The sequence below is a fragment of the Pundamilia nyererei genome, unplaced genomic scaffold, assembly GCF_000239375.1.
Source record: "Pundamilia nyererei isolate P.nyererei 1_Seehausen unplaced genomic scaffold, PunNye1.0 scaffold00166, whole genome shotgun sequence".
Lineage (NCBI taxonomy): Eukaryota > Metazoa > Chordata > Actinopteri > Cichliformes > Cichlidae > Pundamilia > Pundamilia nyererei.
Genome location: NW_005187567.1, coordinates 726,005 through 732,746, shown reverse-complemented (window position 1 = coordinate 732,746; position 6,742 = coordinate 726,005).

The window sequence follows — 6,742 nt, the reverse complement described above, 5'->3', positions numbered from 1 at the left end:
CACTTTACCTTTACTTATACTTCTCTATAGTGACTGTAATAAATCTGTTTGACAGCTTTTGACCTAATTAACAAACACACAAAAACGCTTCCATAATGTAAAGCAAGAATTAAACTGTTAAATTCCTTCTCAGCATAAAAATGTACAGCATGACCAATAAGCTTGGAGGTTTGTAAAAGGGTGTGAAAATGTTGGAGATCAGGGCTTTATATGACTGGCTGTTTTACTATGATATACTGTAACAATAATAGTTTTACTGCATCCTTAACAACATAACCACTCACTGTCTGCTATTATTCAATATGATCACTCTTGCACTTAGCCCCAGGTATCAGCTTACTATCCCTTTGTTGCTGAGCTAAGACTAAAAGTCTCTGTTCCTCTCTTACTGTAGTTTAGGGCTTTGCTCTCCTGCAGAGAAAGAAAAAAGAAACATGAAGCTGAGCTCAGCTTCTTCCAGTGAGTAAGCTACCGTTAGCTGTGAATTATCCCACTTACTTGCATATTCAAAGGCACAAAACCATAAAGTTCTCTCTTGGAATTAAGTGGGAAAACCATGCCAAAGGCAGAACACACTGTGAGGTGCCACATCATGCCAGTGAAAACATCAAAAGTAAGGGATTCCTGGGGGACGAAGCCACCTGGGGTAAATAAATTGAGGCATTTGTACACATATATTTCCAAGTTACAATGTGTTTAATTAACAAATAATAATGGATTTAGTAATATATATATAAAGATCACTTTTAAATTGAAATGTACACCAAAGCCAATGGTCTATTTTATTTTAATTTTTATATCATATTCCCTCATTATGATTTACAGATGTACACTAATAATGCAGCCAGAACAGTGTGACAATAGTAATGTATACAGGTACAGTTATCATAGCTGATAGTACACCACACAGCTGAATCAGTTTGCACTAATCCCATGCCTATTTGCTATTATGGATAAAACTGTCAGATCTATGGGCTCTCGAGCATGAAATAAATTGCCTTTTTACAGGAGGCACAGCTGAAGGTGGCAGAGTTGAAGATGCTAAGATCTGGAGTCATGTGGATGGACAGGATTAAAAATGAGTGTATTAGAAGGACAGTTCAGGTTGAGTGGTGAAGAGAACAAGTTAAGAGTCCAGACTGAGATGCTCTGGACATGTCCACAAGAGGGATAAATGGTATACTGAAAAAGGTATATTGAATACAGAGTTGACAGGCTGGAGGAGAACAGGAAGACCACACAGAAGATTCATGAATGTAGTGAACAGCAGATGATCTATAGTGGTGACCCTAAAGAAGTTTTTTCCCCCTACTCAACTGATCTGTGGATAAGAGGTTGTATAGGTTTAGAAAAAGTAGTGGAAAACATTTGTTAATTAGACAGTTATGTTCAGCCATGAAAGCACTAGCTTTGAAAAGTTCAGCTTTAATGCCACAAACCTCTCTGCGTGCTTGAATGCAAAACAGTGTGTGAATGAAGCTAAAAATAGCCACAGAGGCACATGCTATTCTCTGTTACCCGAGAGAAATGGATTAGATAGAATATGAAATTAGATATTCTCTCTCTCTATCTTCTCTATCTTGATTTTTGAATTCCATTAACTGATAGTAATGTACAAAGTCTATGAACTCTTAGATTTGTATCTTGTAATGTAACTGTGGGCTGATACTCATTAGTTAAAACTATATATGTTTACATTATAAACCTCAATAAGGTGGTCTACTACGTTTTGTTTTCATAAAATTTACATGCTTCTCTACATCAGTCTGTGTGTTTTATTGACAGTTGTGTCTTCAGGAGAAAACAGAGCTGCTATTTTAGACATATAAATGCCTGACTGTATCAACACAGAACACATAAAGAAAGAAAGAAAAAGTCCCAGGAACAGTGTAACATCCCTTGTCTGACCTTTTCTCTAACATCCAGCGTGACCATAATTATAGACCTCACCGATTCACCACAGCTGCATTGTGGTATGTGTTTTATTGCACTAAAGTAACACAAGAGTGCCACGAGATGCGCTTAAAATGTGACATGCATGGCATTTCTAAACACATCAGACAATAGCATATGACAATGGATCAACTTTTAAACTACTTCCTGAAAATTGAAAAGCGGGTGTCCAACAATCCCAAAACAGTGGTTATATGTATAATTCTGGTCTTACGAAAGCTCACTACCCCAGGCCCAATAGTACACGCACATTACACATACAATGTGTAGCATTTAATTATCTTTATTATTTAACCTGGGGTTAGATCTTTTCTCACATAACCAGTGTCATGACACAAGATAAATGTGCTCTAACTTTAGTATCATAAAAGTGTACATTGTACAGTGTACAGTGTACAATATATATTAAATACAACAATAAATTATTATTATTTAACAGTAACATTTAACAGTTATTTAACAGTAAAACGAAAAGAGAGAGAAGAAGAGAATGAGAGAACATGAGCACGAATCAACCCTCTACCTGAAAAAAGGTCGTGCTCAGAGCCGATGTTTGATTTGGTGACCCAGAAAATGATCACAAATCTGGGGTCAATCTTCTATAGAAGTCGCCATATAAGAATCAAAATCAGAAATCTTGGGACTTGAAATTAACTACCTACCACTTGAACTTTAATAAAGTTAACATGTTATTTTCTCCACAGGGAGCAGGGAGCATTATATTATTTTGAAGCTGATGGAGCGTCATCTGCCTGTCCATCATCTCTGCCCGCATGACTGGCAGACTGCAGGCTACTCTGGGAATGAGATGTGTTGCTCTGCTAGATGGTGTGTTGCCTCAAGAGGGAGCCTCCCAGAGAGAGGTTAACACCTGCTAAACCTGCTGAGGCCCGTGGGAGGATGCTCCTATAAAAAGAATTTAGTTGAGGGAGAGAAAGATAAACAGAGAAGCACTCATGGACACATGCACACAAGCATGCACGCACATGTGCTTTCTGGGTAAATGCATATTAAACAGGTATTAGCAGCTAGAAACCAGCACACGTGCAGACCTGTTTGGGCAAGTTTTTCTCAATGTCTATGTGATTTTTAGAAATAAAAAACAAACAAACAAACAAACAAACATGGACTTGATACCTGTCAGCGTGCACTTTTTTTTTAGATTGTCCTAAGTCTGAAATTCATTACTGCTATTGCAACCACTGTATGCTGCACGCCAATGCATTATAAAATCGGCACCTGAGAACCTGTTAAGTGCATGATTACATCAAATATCCATCTTCTTTTGCATTTATATTAGCACTTTATGTAACAAATAAATTATTTATATGGATTATTCTTCACAGTCATAAAAAGTCTGTTATTTGCACACAATAAATTTAAATTTACATATGAAAGCGATGGCACCGTTTTTGAATGTTTAGATGCTTTGCATTACAATTTGCCATGGGCACTAGGAAACATTACAGTCTGAATTACTTAGAAAATGTAAAATTGCTAGTAGTCAGAAAATATTTAGTGAACTCCAGTATACTATATGGACAAAAGTATTGAGCCACACTAAGGCAGCATGCTTCTATTGCCAGTCCCAAGCCCCGATAAATGAGTAGTGTTGAATCAAGAAGGTCATGGGCCAACAGGTTGGAAACTTTGCCACTCTTTCCCAAAGGAAACGGAAGAGGAGAGGGGTAAGGTGTGTTAGGAAGCAGCATGACAGTGAGGATTTTATATTTAGGGAGTATTATGAAAGTGAAGAGAGAGTCAGATAGGGTCACGTGTTTGTCGCTAAAACTGAAGAGGTGGTGTTGAATATTGCCAGGGCTTATTCCCCACAAGTTGGATGTCAATTAGAACTGAAAGAGGAATTCTAGGGTACCCTGGATGAAGTGGTATATATGAGGGACAGCTCAGGTTGAGCAGTTTGGAGACAAAGTTAGAAAGGCAAGACTGAGATGGGTTGGACATGTGCAGAGGATGGATAGTGGATATATATAGGTTAAGGGAAGCTGAATATCAAGCTGCCAGGCAGCAGATAAAAATGAAGACCACAGAAATTTTCATGGAGGTAGTGAAGCAGGGCATGCAGAGGGTTGATGTGATAGAAGAAGACGCTAGGGATAGTGTGAAATCAAAGAAGATAATCTGTTGTGGTGACCTCTAAACGGACCTGCCAAAAGAAAAAGAAGACGACTGAGCCACACCACTTAGTCTTAGAATCCAGGTGTTTTCACAACCACTAGCTGAGTTGCATAGAGTTTTTAAAGATTTGTGAAAGAATGGGTCACTCTGAAGAGCTCACTGAATTTGAGTGTGGCATTGTAACCACTGCAACAAGTCAATTTGTGCAATTTGTTTCCTCATAAATATTCCACGGTCAACTGTAAGTGGTATTATTGTAAAATGGAAGCATTTAGGAACCACAGCAGTTCTGCTATGAAGTGGCAGACCGCATAAAGTTCCAGAGCAGGGTTGCTGAGTGCTGACGCACACAGTGTGCAAAAGTCACCAACGCTCTGCTGACTCAGTAACTGCAGAGCTCTAAAATCTCCTAGGCATTAAAATCAGCACAAAAATTGTGTGCCAGGAACTTCATGTCACGAGTTTCCATGGCTGAGCAGCTCCTATAGGTAAAATGTGTAGGCTGCCCAGTTGATTTGGCTGTAGTGCATCTTAGCAAGAGAGGGGGAAAAGAGAAAGAAAAATGATATAGTTGAGAAGCTGACACAGTTTGTTGAAAAAAAAAAAAGATAAAAAGCCCTTTGAGTTGTTGTTTCTTGAGGAACCAGATTTTGTATTGTTTACAGTTGTCTTTTTGTCCAAAATGCACAATAAAACATTTATTATATGTGAAGAAGCCAACATATAAATTAGCGCAAAGGAGTTGAGTCTTTACAAACAGTCAGAGGGTGCCTGGACCTTCTCATTAGTGAGCATGAAACCACACGTGTGACTCACATATAATAACGCTGATGAGTTTTATTTGTTGCAGGCTACTATTGATTTTGTTTGAGAGATATCCTTACCCTGAGGGCAGTCTGAGCAATATAGTAACTATCTCTTCTGTTATTCTGACACTTTCCCAGAGCATCAACAGTCTTACTGCATTGCTGGGAAAGAGCTTTGTAAGTAGACCCAGGGGAGCAAGACAACACGAAGGTTCACAGTGTTGTGTGTGTGTGTGTGTGGAAGCATTCATGTGTTTGCGTTAGTCCGTGCATATGGTGTATATTGCATGTTTTAATGGACTATATGATACTGAACATACAATATTCCATTAGGGAATTCACTTGTTTTGGTGACAGTGTTACCATGTCAGTAATAATTCATCAGCTAGGTTTTGTGATGTGTATACTGCATGTCTGTCTGTGAGTTGTAGGAACAACTATCATAGTTTACAGAATTACAGAAGTGTAATTTTTGTATGATAAAGGAAAATTTACTTCAAGCACAATATATAAAGTTTATATTATTTTTTCTTTTATTTATAAAGTTCTAATGAATGTATTTATGCCTAATTGGTATTTGAGACTAAATGGTGAGAAACATGTGACCATATGTGATTCACACACACACATGCGCGCACTCACACAGAGATGCACAGACAAAGGATGCTTCCCTAATGGCAAAGTCTGACATGGCTTTTACATAACTGAATCAGGAATTATTCTTTTCTTTCTTCATGTGATTAGGCTTTAATGTGTCAATTATACAGCCTTTCCCATTTGTCCACCAGATCAAGGTAGAATGAACCATTATCCGTGCCAGTCAGAGGGCAGAACAACCAACTGAGCTGAACCATTGCACCATAGCACCAACAGCCAATCTCAGAGAGCTGATGATGATGCCCACCCCACCCCCACCCAGTGTTGCCATGGTAACAGAGCAACGAGTATAGCTCTTATATCTGTGGTTATGGTTGTCCGTTTCCATTTTTAGGTGTAGGGATTGATCACTATTCTGCTCACCAATCATCGAATCAGGGTGGCACTGGGGCAGAACATCTGAGGATGGCCCCAGCTGAGCCTGACTACCTGCTTCTTACATGAGAAATCACATAAGAGGGAAAATCTGATGGAACCTAGGAGAGATGAAATTTGTTCCATCCACCATAGGTGGAAACAGCCAACCTAATGTATTTGTGACCAGTATCACTACAAACTTGTAAAAACCCTCATTAACTTGCAATCTAAATATTTAAACACATTTTACATTAATACGCAGAAAATAGTTGCAACCTATTGACATCACACGTTGATGATGTAGAAAAACTGGTGTCTCTCTGAACCTAACCTGAGCATGATGGAGTAAGTGTTGATTAAAACGGTTTCTTTCTGGCTCCTGTATCTGCTGGTACAGTTGAAATTGCTTAGCAACACTGAAGAAACTAATTAAGAAATTATGTGTTTGGGGTATGGCTGTGAACCACAATGTTATCACATGATAACAGTGTTAGTCACAAGGGTGGTGGAACCTGTTAAGATGCAAATAACCATGACAATACACACAACTTTGTCTCTTAACAAAACCTGCAACAACATATTATTTTGACGTGTGGCAGCATATCAGGACTGCTCAGCTGTATTAATTCACAATTAACTACATCAGCTACAGTATTATTTTACTCTATTCTTTCTCTTTTATTACTGTAGACTTTAACATGGAATGTTTCTGTCTGCAATTTTTGATTTATGCAGGTATTTTTGTTGTGGAGAAAGCACTTACGATTTGTTTAATCTACAAAACAAACAAACAAACAAACAAAAAAATCACCAAAGATTTTCTTATAAGA